General features: G+C 44.9%; 1 long non-coding RNA gene across 1 annotated transcript in view; it reads left to right on the top strand.

The window, feature by feature from the left end:
* Positions 1-15,443, top strand: part of LOC146436544 (uncharacterized) — a 61,793-nt gene extending 46,350 nt beyond the window's left edge. The window contains exon 4 of the long non-coding RNA XR_014852699.1: positions 15,281-15,443. This is a non-coding gene — a long non-coding RNA (uncharacterized LOC146436544). The remainder of the gene's footprint in view (positions 1-15,280) is intronic.
* Positions 15,444-15,776: the final 333 nt, after the last annotated feature.

Consider the following 15,776-nt stretch of genomic DNA (forward strand, 5'->3'; position numbering starts at 1 on the left):
CACTCGCTGGCACATTTTTGTTCAGTTCAGACCCTCTTTCTTTCCCCCATCAACACTCTTGGATCCACCAGTTTCTTTGACAACGTCCTTAGATCCAAGCAGTTTCAGGGGTAGGGCAAAGTCAGAATTTTATTTTGGTGCATCTCTCACATTGAAAAGTGTTACAAAAACATGAAGTCACTGCTAGAAATGGTTGGAAATTTTATTTCACATGGTTTTTTTCCTTCCACAAAAGACAAATATATTCAAACTGCAATTGTTTGTGGTAAATTGGATCATTTTAACAAATTTCCCAGCTTACAAAGTTGTTACAAGTCTTCTAAAACAGTTTTTTTCTTTTTCTTTTTTTTTTTTTTTAATGATTAGAGGTTTGGAGGTTTTCTACATTGAAATAACATTTCATTTTTTTAATTTAACATAATTTATAGTAGAAGAAAGACATTAAACATCAAGGAAAAATCCAAATCAAATATTTCAAAATTATTTTTATCTGTACCTATTTTTGCTTTGCTTTGGTGGTTTTGTTTGGGTTTTTTTTCTTTGTTTTTTTTGAGGTTTTTTTCCCCGTGGTCTATGAACAGTTCTGAGATTTGCTTCCACTTTTCTTTCTGATGTGGAGAGGAACATCAACTGAAGTTTTGAAAACTTTCATAAGAAAGGGAAAGTCTTCCCTGCCAAGCTCTAGCTGCAGCTTGGATGTGTCTGAAAACACTGACTGTCAAAAGCTGTGATCTGATTTTACCAGGAAGGGTTTTCTTATGTTGTCACACCCCTGTGTAGCCTCTGAAGAGTGAGTAACAGGGAGCTATTCCTGACAGTTTCCACCTGCGTGAGCTCTTAAACTTTTCTAAAATAGAGTATATCATGTTTTGGAGATGGAGATGTGTTAAGATGCTTGGAGACAGCCAGAAGGATTTGTAAACAGAATTATGTGAGACAGGAGTCAATGAATAAGAATAATTGCAAGTAGGAAAGGATTGGGAAATAAGTTAGGGATGACTCAGTGTGAAGGTACACAGCAAACAATCGCCCATCACTGACAGAAAATGCACGGGGGAGATTTGAAGCAGAAGATGATCTCCAGTAGAGACTCCAGCCTCTAGAGGTTTGCAGCTCAGGGAATTCTTGAGCCAGGAGCTTCATCTCTTTGTTTAAAAGAAATCTTGAAATAGTGTGTGAATACAGATAAAAATCTAATAGTTGTGACTTTTTCAAAGTCGAGTGGAACTGCCCACTGGAGCCAGTGGAAAAGATCCTGTTTGTTTGTTAGAGCATCTTTCTTTTCCTCACATTTCATTTATCCATGGTTTTATTTCTACAACAATCATGCCAGTTCTGTGGTTTTGACTTTTATGTTTGGCTGAAAAATATTTAGGGTTTTTTTGTTTTTTTTTTTTTGTATAGTAAGCCTTCACCCTTCCTTCCAATAAAGTTTCAATTAAAGAAAGAAAAAGTCAAACTGCAATTTAAATATTTTATTCCATCCCACTTTTAACCTTATCTCTCTCCCTAGCAGAGTAGTTAATTGGAGAGGTGAAGCACTGGGTGGCTTTGACCCTGAAGAACATCGTCTACTCTTTCTTCTGCTGCACATAAATCTCAGTGGTGCATCTTGCCCTTTGCAGCATGATAAGACTGAGTGACCAGCATACACTCAGCAGAGGGGATGAGGAGGGAGTGAGTACAGATAGTTTCCAAATGACCCCAGAGAAGTGCACAGATTATGTTGCTAACAGCCATACTGTACATGGCAGGGATCCAGGGCCCTGTAATTAGATGTGAATATTACAGTTGGCTTTGAAACACTATAGAAATTAGAAATTGCTGTCTTTTGGGGAATTAGAGCATCTCTTTATTGGATGAGGGAAGAGCAGGTTGGTGGCAGGCTTGTTGCATGTTTTTGTATTCCAGGCAGTTTGCCTGCTCAAGAGGAAGCTATTTATTGATCTCTGACTGCGAGGGTTAATAAATCTCTGTTCAGACTGGTTCAGACTCTGGCCAGGTCAGTCTCAGGCAGATGATAACTGCTTCTTAACCAGAGGCACTCTCTGAAACTTCCCTGCTCTGGTCTGCAAAAAGTAACCAGGGGTATATGGACCCTTGATCTTCCCTCTAGCCTCTAGTGTTCAGGTAGTTCGGATTTAATTCACACGGAGTTCATTTCTACCGTATGGCATTGAGGCCAGCAGCATGTTCCCCATCCCTTTACATGTTCTGTTATACATCCGTGCCATCTTCGATGGGGGTGAGCGTCTGCTTGGCCGACAGGCTGGTTTCATTACCCCATCTCCTCCCCTCGCCTCCTGACGGACATCTTCATTAGGAATCTCTGTGTGTGGAAATCAGCTTATGCGCCACACAATATGCCAAAGCCCCCTGCAAGGATTCTGTGAGAGGTCACACGCTCGAGCCTGCCTGTCACTGCCCACCCGGGGGTGGCCACCCCACCCTGCCGCCTCCCCGGGACTTGCCCTTTGATTCCTCACCCTGAGCAGCAAATGCCTCTGCTTCAATAGACGTAATTTCCAATTGTCTCCATGCGCTTTGGAAGTCTCTCTATCACACCCTGAACAAATATGCCTTTTTTTTTTTTCTTTTTTATTTGTTCTTCTGAACTCTCTGCTGAATAATCAGTTCTTTCCCCACTTCCATGTTTCTGCTCTAATCAAGGACAGATTCTTGTGAAAATAGATTGGTCTTCCCACCCCCCAATGTGTGTATGTCTTTTTCTTTTTCATAATTTCCTAGAACTGGTAGATTTGGCTGGCCCTCGGGTCTCTTCTGCAGCAGGAGGGTTAAAGGGAGAGCTGGGTGGCCTGTTTGCTTTCAACTTTAACCATTTCATCATTTGCAGAGAAAATCCTTTCCCCCACTCCCCTTCTCTAATTGGATCAATCTCATGTGGTGTAGGAGCCTCTGCTGAAACCTTGTCAGCAGCCTTGGGGCTTTGGGCTCAAGTAATGCCTCCTACCAGCTGTTTAGAGCAGCCCTGAGCTATGGGTTGATCCTGAGAGGTGCTGGATGCCTGTTGGATGCTGAGTGCCCTTGGCTCTCACTAGAGATGTCAGGACTCAAGACAAGGACCCTTTTCTCCAGGGTTGTAAGCACACCCTGAAGTACTGAAGCTCTTGATGTTGAGTTTCATAATTGAGGATATTGCATTCCCCCGACTTCTCCACTTCCCTGGCCTCCCACTGGGTGTGAAAAGCACCAATTCTTGGCTTCCTTCACGGGTGCTGGATGCCTGGCAGCAGGACAGCAGGGTCAGATGCGGTCTTGCGTCTAGAGGAAGGTGAACCTCACATCTAGAGGAAGGTGAACCTCACATCCAGAGGAAGGTGAGCTTCTGCAAAACCTGAGGAGGGCACTAGAGAAGTGCAGAAATGTCAAGACAGGGACTCAGCCAGCCAGTGCATGTGGCTGCCATCTGCAGAGCCCGCTGCCTCTTCTGCTGGGCTTTTTCTGCGAGGGTGAGGTGAAGAGGCGGGGACAGGAAAAGGGCCTCAGACTTTTTTTTTGTGTTGTGGAGCAGGTAAGGTCTTATCAGCACTTTCCCCTCGGTTTGATTTGTGATTACTGAGCCTTCACGTGTACACACTGGTTGTGTGTGCATATAAAAATATATGGCTGTATAATTAGAACCAGCCAAGAATATTTGGCTGAAATGGTGGTGAAGGGGGAGCAGTCAGGGGGTGTCCAAATATACCGATTCATTGGAGCCAGAACTCTTCATGGGAAGTGTCAGGTTTGATGAATTTCCCATTCAAAAAAAAAAAAAAAAGAAAAAGAAAGAAAGAAAGAAAAGGTTTTGACATATTTTAAACATTCCAATGCAGTGTTTTTAAACCATCACCTCCCAGCCTCATTTTTTTTCCTGCTTGCTGAGGTTTTTGAGATCATTCTGAATCGGGCAGAACAGGGATTTGAAGTGTGGCCGATGTCCTAAACAGCAGATAAACAGCATCAGTCACTCTCTTTCTCTCCTTTTCACCAAGAAAAGCTTCCTTTTAAAACTGATTGAAGCTGAAATGGTCCACAGGGATATATCAGCTCTAGCCAAATAGTATGTTTGACTAGATGAGGTGATAGCCGCATTTAATTAAAATGTTTCCATTGTCTGTGTATTTTAGTGACGCTTCCCACCTCCAAGATGCACCTACCATCCTACCTTATAGCAGCTTTTTGACTGAGTCCCTTAACTAAGCTGGTTTTTCCTTACTCTCCACGTTTGCCCATATCTTTCCATCTTCCCAGAAAGGCTCCTTGCTCCCTTGCTAGTTCTGCAGAACCTCAGCCTTGCCACTGGAACAGGAGGTCAAGGGGATGGCAGAGCTGGCAAAGGCAGAGATTACCATACACCAAGACTGTGTGTCAAAATGCACACAGTTCAGAGAGGCTCTGAGGAATTGGGACCCACCTAATTGAGGATCTAAGCCATTCTCAGAACCACATTCATCAGGGCAGTTGGCCTGAGGGCCACGTGGCCAGTACTTTTGCCCAAACTATTATTCATGCTTGTCTAGGTAGAAAGTCCTTGTGCTGGAGCCCAGATCCTCAAAGGTTTGGCTTGACTAGAGAATCAAATACCTAAATACCTTTGAGGATTGCAGCTTTAGTCACTGCATCTACAGCCAGTTTTAAATCCACTCTGGAGAACTTATAAATGCTTCTTTATAAGCTTTTCAAGCTGGACTCTTACCCTGGCTGGCTTTGTCCTGGTGACACTGAGCACCTGAGCTCAACTCCTTGCTCTCCTTCCTCATGCAGCAGTTTCTCTGGGGGCATGGCCACAGCTCTTCCCTTCCTCCAAACCCTTGAGCAAAGCAGTCACCTGAGCCACTGTTTCAGCAGGTCACTGTGGGCTGGGCTGAGCGGAGGTTGGCAGTGGGAGCCACAGCTGAACAAAACGATAATGTAAATTTACATGTATGTTCATATTTCAGTAATACACAGATGGCCCTATATTTTTATATATATTTAAATATACATGTTATTCTCATGCTGGTGTTCCAACACCTTGAACTAGTTCAAAGCTGGATTGAAAAGCTGGGGAGAAAGGATCCATTCCCAGTGTTCTTCCCACTGTGTTGTTCTGTGCTGAGTGATACCACTGTGGATAACAGCAGCTTGTTGCTGTACCAACACCTGCATTGGGGAGCAGTGGGAGGGACACACAACATCACTGTTTCCTTCTTTGGGACATTGGAAAATACTTTCTCCTGTAGGAGAGAAAGACTTTCTCCTGTAGCTCCTATTTCATATAGGAGCTGCCATCTGCAAGGTTTCCTGCACTTTCCTTGCCACCATCAGGTAGGAGCTCTAGAACTCCAGATGTAATTCAGCTTGAATATATATTATTGTCCTTATTTTTTCTTTTCTGTGTCATCCATGTCGCTATTTATCTTCCCATGTTCTTTTCCATTAAGTTACAAAGGGCAATCCTGTTAGATTTGGTGATAAATAGCAGCAAAAAATAATGCAAACAAGAAATGATGAACTGTTAAAAGACTTGCACTGTAAAGTATTCAAATACTAATGGAGTACTCATAAGTGTTGACAACACTTCGCAATCTTTGGGGTATTTGAGATCAAAGTTTGAATTTATCTTTTTTATATTGTGGCAAACTCAAATCTAAACTCAGCCAGAGGTCAGAGGATTGATCTGGTACCATCTGAACTGAGAGCAAATCAAAGAGCTGCCTTGCTGGGAGGCATTCCCATAGGGATGCCTGACTGAAGCCCAGCAGAGCAGAGCTTACACCACTGATATGCAGACAGTGGTGATGCTTCCAGGGGAGCCTGACCACCAAACCTCTGCTGCTCCCACAGTCCAGATGATCTCAGCATTGCAATGCCAGCTAATTGTGCCTCCATACAGGAACTGGGTTCAATGATCCGTGTGAGTCCCTTTCCAATGCAGCATATTCTGTGCTTTTGTGATACATCCCCCCAAACACCATCAGTCTCTGACCTACTTTTGTCTCCAACAAAACCTTTTCTATTCTTATTTTTCTTGCTCTTGGCCCTGGTTTTTAGCTTGCTTTCCATGCCATGCATCTGCATGTACATTCAAGACTTACACAGCTTTTATTGATGTTTTCTTGTAAAAATGGATTTGGGCTGCAACCCACCCATTAGACATTCAAGGGGTGCTTGACTGACAAGTCTCTCCAAATCAACAGGAAAACCAACTTCACACTACTCTCATTTTGTTCTCCAGAGATCTGCTTGGACTCCCTCCTCTGCTGTGCCAATGCTCAGGCCTGCCTGTTCCCCACGGACATTTTGGGGAGCTTTAAGGCTTCCCTGAATTGATTTTTGGGTCCCAGGAGCTGTGTGAAGCAGAGGGCTGTCAAAGAGCATTGCACCTTACAGTGGGGACGCACAGGGCTGCCCTGGAGCTCTCCTGCAAGATCTGTGACAGGGCTGGCTATGCCAGGGGCCATGCAGCCCTGCTGGTGTCATGTGTGCAGTCCTGCTGGTGGCATGTGTGCAGTCCTGCTGGTGGCATGTGTGCAGCCACACCAAGGAGGCACGCTGCAGCCAGCTCTGTCTCCAGAGCAGGAGAGCATCCCCTGAGCCGGCAGAGGCAGCGGCTCACATCTGTTCAGGCGGCCACACGAGCTGCACAGCCTTAACACTGCTGCTTCTCATTTATTCACCTGCCTTTTTTTTCTTCTTTTCCCCCCTCCACCCTCTTGCAGACGGATTTCCCTCAGACAGGACCTCCCCGCGGCCGTCTCTGCGCGTGTTGTTCCCTCTGCTGAGTTCTAGGCACGGCGTAGGGGTGGGCTGGGGGCTGAGTTTGCCCGAAGGGCATTGCTTTGTACCTACCAGATGTGCTGAATTTCTCACTCTGGCTCCCTCTGAGCAGCCCCCTGCTTCCTATTGACCTTGCTGTAATTTAGATTCTCAGCCTTTTGCCAGTCCCTGCAGCTGATTTATTCTCCTGGTGTTTAATGTTGGATTTGCCTCTTTGGAGAAAGGTTATAACCACCTTGGAAATACTTGAAGAGCAGACCTTCTCTCTTTTTTATTTTTTTTTTCCTCACTCTTTGAGAGCAAGCTCCTATTACAGTATGTGGTATCCTGCAGTTCCTCAGCTAGCAAATTCTCTGCTGGTCAGGTCTCTATGTGAGCATTTGCGTTCTGTCATTAAGCCTTTAGAGATCTTGCCAGCCACTGGTTTGGCATCCAGTCATTCTCAGCAGGACTGGTTGCCTGTATCCTGTCTTTAGCTAATGCTCTGTCAACCACAGGGGAAACTCAGCCAACAAGATCTCTATCAGCCTTTCAAGGACCAACCATTCTGCCATGTGGACAGAAGTCGTGTGCTCTGGCCTGATCTATTTATTAAAGAGCTCTGCCAATCAGCAGACCTTGTCAAAAATAATGTTTCCCCTTCTCCTCTCCCTCCTTCTTGAAAAATGTTGATGTGAGTGACAAAATGTTTGTTTTTATTGACTTATTCCATGGAAATTTACAGGTTCTGTTGGAAAATGAAAGATAGGTTTTCAGCTGCTGAAGATCTTTCACTTGTAGGCTTTTCAGATTTCCAGTAAAATAAAAATAATTGAAAATTTTCAAGGAAAGGCACTAATCACTGTTAATACATGGATTTCACTGAATCTCAGCTTTCCAGCAAGACTGCTCTTTGCTTGGATTCACTTATTATTGAATGGTTTTCCCATCACAGAGGTGCTCCTGCCAGATTGTGCTGAGGCTTGCTGTGGCACACATGGCCACCTGTTTTTCTGGCCAGTTTTTCTGTTTTTCTTACCACCCCTTTAGGACACATTGCTGTCCTGCATTGTTGGTTGACTTGACACATGTGAAAATGGTCTTTTTTCTTGATGGAGTCTCCTGGCTGTCTGATCATCTAGATGGCCTTCAAGTATTGTTTCAGGAGTGTTCATTTCAGAGGACCATCTCTTTGTTTCTATCCAGGCCATGGGCTTTTTACTTTATGGACCAGAAAGTGAGGCACTGCATCACATCCAGCTCATTAGGCTCTGCTCTGCTGTACAAACACAAGGGAAGGTGAAGACAGTTGGCCAAATAAAGCCTGGAACTGCTCCGTTAGTGAGATGTGTTCACAAAGCCACTGTGATCACTGGAATCAGCTTTAAAGTACTCTGAGCAAATGCTGAACTAGCCCAGCTCTGAGAATTGCTGTGTGTGCATGTGAGTGTGTGTGTGCATGCACCACGTGTGTGCTTTAGCCAGATGCTCTGGCTCAGCCTCCTTGAGCTTGGCAGAGGGCTCTTTCCAGAAACTTGGACTTGTGACTTCAGTGCTGTGTGGATTCATCTGAGCTGGCCTTCAGTTTGTCTGGCAGATACCAGCTGGCCATTTAAGCACAGCTGGATTGGTAGGAGAAGGCTTTGGAAACCAAAGAACCTTGTCCATCCTTGTTGGCTGGAGGAGATGAATCTCTCACTCTTGCCTGCCCACCTCTGGAGGTGCTGTCACTCCGACACCACAGCTGGGCTGCATATGAAATCACCAAAGAGCTGGTAGGGCAAACACAGGAAGAGCGGATTTTCCTTTGGAGAATGCAGCTCTGTCAAAACTCCAAATATCTTGAAACATTTTTAGTATGAAAAGTGCTATTTTTAAAATCCTGAAACAACTTTCTAAAATGTGATGCAATAGATAATATGAAATATGAGGTAAGTAAGTCCAACTAGTCTTGTCCAGATAAAAAAAAAATAGAGATTTTAGTCCTATTCAGGTTTTATCCTGGCTTTGAAGAGAAAACCCTTCTTTTCTTGAGTCCAAATTACAGTACCTTGCTTTATTCGTGAAACAAAATATTGGTTCACAGTGAAAGTTAGTGGGAAGATTTTCTTTAGGATCAAACCCTGTTTATGCTGCAGAACTGTGTCATTCAGTTGGAGTTCTCATACAAAAGGCCCAGTTCCTCACCTGGAAAACAGAAAAAGCACCATGTAGTTAATGTGACTGATCACAAAACATGCACATTTAATCAAGGGCATGATATCAATGAGGAAAAAGAACTACCCTGTGGGTAGGGCAGTGGTCTAGGACTTGATGTCCAGGTTCCCTGTTCCCTGCAAGCAGTCCCTGTGGCCATGGCCCCATCACCTGAGATCATCCCTGTTAGATAGTGATTATGGCTTTGGCAGTGGCTCTCAATGTCCCATTAGTACCAATCAAATGCACTGCATACGCAAAGCCCCAGCCTGGTGACGAAGGTGACCCAGGGTGATGAAGGTGACTTGGTACTAGGTATCAGCTCCTTGATTATCAGGAAACATGCAAACCTGTTTCCTCTTGGCTCTTATTACATTGCATTTTCCTCTTGGCTCCTTGAGGGGAGACAGAAGAATGCCACAGTTCGAAGTCTGCTGGAAGCTCACCAGTCGAGGGGTTGGTGGCACACAGGACCTGACAGACTTGGGAGTGAATAGGAGTAAACCCAGCAAGGGTTAGGTGAGGCCAGCGAGCTTTATTTTTGAAGCGGCACAGAGCGAGAGGGAAGAAAGGAAGGAGGAAACAGCTGTAAGGACATTTTTGTTGCTGACTGGTCCAGAGGAATGTGTATAAACAGCTTTAGATGTATTTTCCTGAGCATGCTAAGTGTATTTACTCCCTGCTCTAATTGGTCCTGCCTCAAGTTAGCCAGGACTAAGAGTTCCCATGGGAAGTACGCCTCACTGACTCAAACGGTCTGAAGGCTGACTGGTGTTCACAGTGCAACCTGTGTTTATGATGGCTCCCGAGCTGTCCTTTCTCACAGCCTCCTGTCAGAGTGCCCAGGGCCAGTGCAGATTTGGCCCTGCCCAAGGGTCCACGGGCCAGGTGGCTTTACTGCAGGGCAGCAGCAGGGATCTGGCAGCACAGGAGTAAAGGGCTGCATCTACCTCTCAGGAAGGCTGCTCCACATGGCTGAGGCAGAGGATGCTTGAATTTATGTCATGAGCTGGTCAAAGCTCAATTCTTCACTCAATCCAAGCAAGTTGCAGGCAAAGACTCCATGAGCAGAAACATTTTCCTAGTGTGTGCATTGCCATGCAGGCACCAGCAACAAAAGGCATTTTTAAACATGTGCAAATTTCCCTGGATGCACACAAAGTGTTAGTTCCCAGTAAAACCCAGACAGACACTTTTTCTGAAGAAAGTGCAAGCAGTCAGCAAAAAAGGGGGGGAAGCATAAACCAGTTTCTCATTGCAAAATGTCATTTTGATGGAACTGACATTTTTAGCAAAGCCAGTATAAATTTCAATGTTTTGTTTTGTTTGTTTTAAGAAAACAAACACAGAAAATGTCCAAATATGTAATATTGACATTTTCAGAACCAAATGTTTTCCTATTCCATCCTAGCACAGTTCTTAAAATTTGAGTTAACTTCTTCTCAAAAATACTACAAAGAAACCAAAGGAAAAAGAAGGTTTAAGTTCTTCTGAAGTATGTGGGCTTTCCACAAATATTATCTTTTCATTCTGACTCAACACTTGAGCCCATCCATCAAAGTGAAAATGAGATGCCCTCTTTTGGGAAATGCATGTTTTACTCCACTATCTAAGCCAGTTAGTTTTGAAAATGTTTCCAAAGAGCCCTGCCCACGGCTGGTGATCTTTTGGGCTGCTGGCATCCTCCAGCAGACACCTGTAAAATGTATCCTTGGCAGGGTATCAGCACAATTGCCTTTCCCGTGCAGGGAGCATCAAGGCAGAGGCAGGTTACAACAGGCTATCATCTTGTCCAGAAGAATGATAAACCAAAAATCTCATCCAGCTGCTGGATTTCTAAAAATTGCTTTCTCTGAAGGTGCTTGAGGGCAAGAGATGCTGAGGAAGGGAGATATTTGAAGGGGGGACTCCTGGATGCAGGATGATACAAGAGCACATTGCGGGAGCTGCCACTGCTGCCACTGTTGCTGGTTGCCAAGCTGTGGAGCCAGCAGAAGTTGTTGATAGGAAAGGAAGCACTGGTGAGGTTCTGGCAGTTTTTATGCACTGTGTAAACACTGGCGATAGGGATTGATTATGATTTCAATTCTCCTTCATCCATTATGTTGCTTTGGATCTACAAAGAGAACCCAGAGTGAGTGAAAAACTGAGCAGTGGCTTTGAGTTTGGTGAGCTTGGATGCTGAGCTGGGCTCGGGAGCTCCAGCAAGGTTTGTTTCATAAACATACTGAGCCTCTGGTTTCCCTTCTCTTTCACTTCCACCTTTCCTTCAAAGCTGTCTTTCCTTTGGAGTTTCCCAAATTCCACCGGCCTCTGATGTGTTGGACACAGCTGTCAGGAGCTGGCAGCAGAGCCTCCCCTTGTGCCCAGGAGGTGATGCCAGTCACACGTGTCATTCAGAAGAAGATATTGTACACAAGTTTATCCAGGACCACTGAAGGGAACCAGTAGCAAAGGAGAGATGGAAAAATCAGCCCCCAGAAGAGACCAGATTGCGCCCACCAGGAAGGTTGACCTTCAGGGGCTGCTGTGTGTAAAGCATCAACAACATGTGGTGTCATGTGTGATACATATGCCGACTCTCCAGGAGATTTCCAGGAGAATTTCCAGTTTCCAGGAGGTTTTCCAGTTTTTATCTCCTATAGAAGTTGATGCTCTGTGCCTCAAAGACCCTCTATTCAGTCCCTCAGGACAGCATTAGTGGGGCTTGCTGCCCATGGCCCAAAAATTCTGCTTTTACAGCTGGCTGGAGGGGTTATGAAAGCCTGGAATAAGTCCAGTCTGTTTTTGACTTCTTTTTCCTTGAGCTGTTCTCCAAGGCTCTTTTTTCATCTTGCTATCCATCCCATGACATCTCTCTCCTCCTTCTCCTGTGGCCCCTCACTAGCACCAACTCCACCTTTCCCTGAGTGTCCCAGTTAGGAAGTGAAGAGGTAACTATGTGCCAGCTAGTACCTTCTTATCTAGTCACAGTATGTTCCCTAGGGGAATTTCTGGCCTGAGGTTGTGTGTGTGTGTGTATGTGTGTGTTTTATATGCTTTATTTTTATCACAGAAAGGATAGACAGTACATTATGTCTTCAGTCCAGGAGGTTACACACTAGATAAGAGACAGACAGATATACAACAACTGCTCCAACCCATGGAGTTGTGTTCCTGAGATAACACTGGGAATGCAACAGGTAAACTGCTTCCAACCCCCCACATTTGGGCAGGAGATTTTGTGTCAACAAATCCAGATCCAAGCAGAGATTTCAATGTTGATGTTCCCACAGACAGAGAATGAAGTCCACAGTGCTTCCTCCAATTTTGCTACACTTGTGCCTTCTCACCCATCCTATCCACTCCTCCTCTGGCTTCATTCTCATGCCCTCTGTCCATCTTCAATCTGGATGTGTCATGTGGTTCAGTGATCCCCTTGGGCTCCTCCAAGAATACATCCAGATTCAAAAGGAAATGGGAGATGTGTGTGTTTAGGAAACAGTGGTGTCAACAACCTCACAGTAGCAACTGTTAGCAAAAGTTGGAAATTTTTTTAAAAAAATTATATATATATATAAAAAATTATATATATATATTAAGAGCTAGGATCAGAGATGGTTTATCTGTGCCTACTTCTTGCATCTTTATTGAACCATCTGGGCTAATTACAATCCTGGAGACTGTATACTAGTTTTTAAAGGATTAAGAGTCAGCCACAGCAGTGGGTGATTCCTACTACAGTGACGACCCCAAAAAGGTGATCCCTTTTTTTCCCCTGTCATTTTCAGTAACGGTGTCCTTGCCACTGAGCCACAGCTGTGGCAGCCTCCAGCAAGCATCCAGGGTCTGATTCACCAGCACCATCACCCCTCACAAAGCTCAGGGCCACATAGCCACTTCCATGAAGCCACCTCTAGTTCAGCAAGGGAGGTATTGAAGAGCCTTTGAGTCATCCCACAAACTCCTGCCTCCTTCACCTCCCCCAAATCCTTTGTCTTATGCTGTGAAGGTTAACAGCATATTGCAGCATCACAGTGCTGTGTTGGGGATGGTGGTGCTGGGTTTATTTTCTCAGGAGAAACAGATAAAGGTGGCACCAGCTACTACCCAACACTAAAGCTAAATTAGGAAATTTACTGTTCTTTCAAACCTGAGGGACGTGACAGGGACTGTTTTGGATTTTGATCCAAAGCCTAGCAAAGCTCTGACCTTTGTATCAGCCTGACAATGAGCAATTGAGGCTGTGCTGCCCCAGCATCCATCAAATGCAATGATTTAGTGCCTTGACTGGCATAGCAGAGATAAAAGTCACTGTAACTAAACATTGTCACAAGATGGATGTCTCCCACCTAGAAAATGTTGTCTTAACTTAGGCTTTAGTTTCTGGGTGTTTCTGTGAGGGTCTCATCTCTCATCATCACTCCTCTCTGTGAGGAGTGTCTGCATCCTTTACAAATACTACCCAGACTTTAATGAATGTATCTTTGTGGCTTACCTGTGAGATAAGAGCAAGCCATCATCCTAATTTCAGAGTGAGGGAAATAAGGCACCAAGAGATTATCAGCTAAGTGTAACCACTCCTTGTGTTATCCAGCACAAGCCATATAAATTTTGATTTTCCTGATTAGCTTTTTTGTAGCTCTTTATGCATTTTCAGCATGGCTCTGGCTGGCCCCAGGTCCAGTCCCAAAGACTGACAACCTCTGCACATCCAATCTCTCATATCTTGCACTTGGCAACTTGAAATGAGTGATATGCAACACACATCCCAAATCTCTAATTCCCTAACCTGTGAGGGCTTGACAGGGCATTGCCTTCTTGGTGTCCTGATGCTTCTGTTCAGGCCACAGATATTCACTATAGGCTTAAGTTTAAAAGTAAAGCTGACATCACCCCTGCAGCATTCTTTTCAGACTCCTGTGGTAAGGAAAATGAGGCCATTACACATATCTTGCATGATTTACAATCACTGGGTATATTAAAGAAATATATCAAACAAATATCAGATTAAGTTGTACCTATGTGTCCCTCCCCTTCCACAAAAATCCACACTGTTCCAGTGCTAGTCATGCAATACAACTGCAGGGCAGTATGTTTTGTCTTCTTGAGTTTTTAGACGAGGGAAAACAGAGCTGCTGGAGCCCAAATCAGTAAAATCCATGTAGTTCTTACAGCCTTCTCCATCTGCATGTGTCTTTAGCCATCTGCTGGGAGTTTGCAGGTCAAGGAGATAGGACAGGAGGATGGTCCTTGCCTCATCACTCTTCTGGGTCCAGTTCAAATGCCTCTGCAATAGCTCAATTTCTACTTGAGCCCTTTGACAGCTTCTCATGTCCAACTCAGGAAGACATGGGTAGAAGGGACAGATCTGTTTTTGATTTTTCCTTTCCACCAAAACCCCTTTTCTGGTTCAGTTTTGGCACAGCTTCTCGCTGGCCGATGGTCAGCTTGGACACCAGAACATTTTCAAGGTACAAATGAATTTCTGAGCAATGCCTTCTTCCACCCTTAATCTCTGACAGCTAGTCAGAAGCTTCTCTGGGGTGCCCCACCCTCCCAAAAGCCCTTCTTACCCATTGTGAGGTCCCCTGTGGCTGGCTCTTCCTGTGTGGCAGGGTTTGCTGGGGCAGCATGGCAGAGCTGGCAAACCCATGACCCAGGTAAGCCATTCTCCTGCAGCACTTTTCAGCTCTGGGACTGTTAAAGCTTGCACATTCCTGAGGTTGAGCATCCCCCAGTGGGATGCTTGGGAACAGGTTATTCTGCCTGCCTCTAGCTTGCTTTTATATTTCCAGGTCTCCCAGCTGCTCTTCATGGCCAGTAGTTGGGCTGGAGTCTGCTTCTTCTGATGTGCATGGTGGGACTGGGTCCCTGCTCTGCCACACAAGCAATAATTTATTGCTCTCCTTGGTAAGGACAGACTGGCTGTGTGCCTGGGCAGTGGGGCTGGGACCCAGTGGGTGCTCCTGCCAGCCAGGGCGTCAGGCAGGGTAGCAGAAATGCTTCCGTTCCAGTTAAATGGTGTTGGAAAAGTGTTTTCTTTTCATCCCCTTTCTAATTTTGGGCTCTGAAGTCAGTGCCCAAAACACACATACACCCGAGTCTAAAGTCCAGCAGGCCAAGATAGATATGTCATTATGGGGACTGTACAAACAGGAGCAGGATGGGAGGGAAGAGGAGCCAAACAATGGAGTCTTCCTTCTTTCTGCCCAATATTTATTGTGATTTTCATGTGTCTGTCCGTGGCTACCCTCAGGCATGTCCATAGTAGGTAGGGCTGAGCTGCACCTTCCTTTTTTAAGCTAGACCTCCTCCATCTCTCCATTTGACTGTTTTTCCTCTTTTTAAAATAATTTGTCAGATTTTCCATGATGGAAGACAACCCAAGGAGCATCACTGTGGCTGCAACACAGCACACCCCTGCCTGTTTCCAGGCTAATGTCACTACAGCTCCCATCATCTGTGCAGCAAGAAAACAGGACCAGAAGCACAAAAATGGGACCAGAGTCCTCTGTGGGGATGAGATGAGGAGACAACCTGCCTATCCACAAACTCAGCCATCCCTGCCTGAAGGATGTGGCCCCAGGACAGGATGCAACCAGGCAAATAAAAAGCCAACAGTTGATGAATATTTTGCAGAGAGATCTGAAGATATCTGTAAGTTCTAATGGAAAATAATATTTGATAATTTGCCAGTTAGTAATAACATAATTTATCTATGTGACTTTTTCCACAAAGCAGGCAATGATATCATGTTACTGATGGTATTCTTTGTACTCTGTCCAATGGCCTTATTTGCACCATTTCCCATCTCTTATCCCAATCACTCATGAATTACTCACTGATATTTAAATGGA

This window comes from Lichenostomus cassidix, chromosome 5 (genome assembly GCF_008360975.1).
Source record: "Lichenostomus cassidix isolate B80296 chromosome 5, HeHo_3.0, whole genome shotgun sequence".
In the NCBI taxonomy this organism is placed as follows: domain Eukaryota; kingdom Metazoa; phylum Chordata; class Aves; order Passeriformes; family Meliphagidae; genus Lichenostomus; species Lichenostomus cassidix.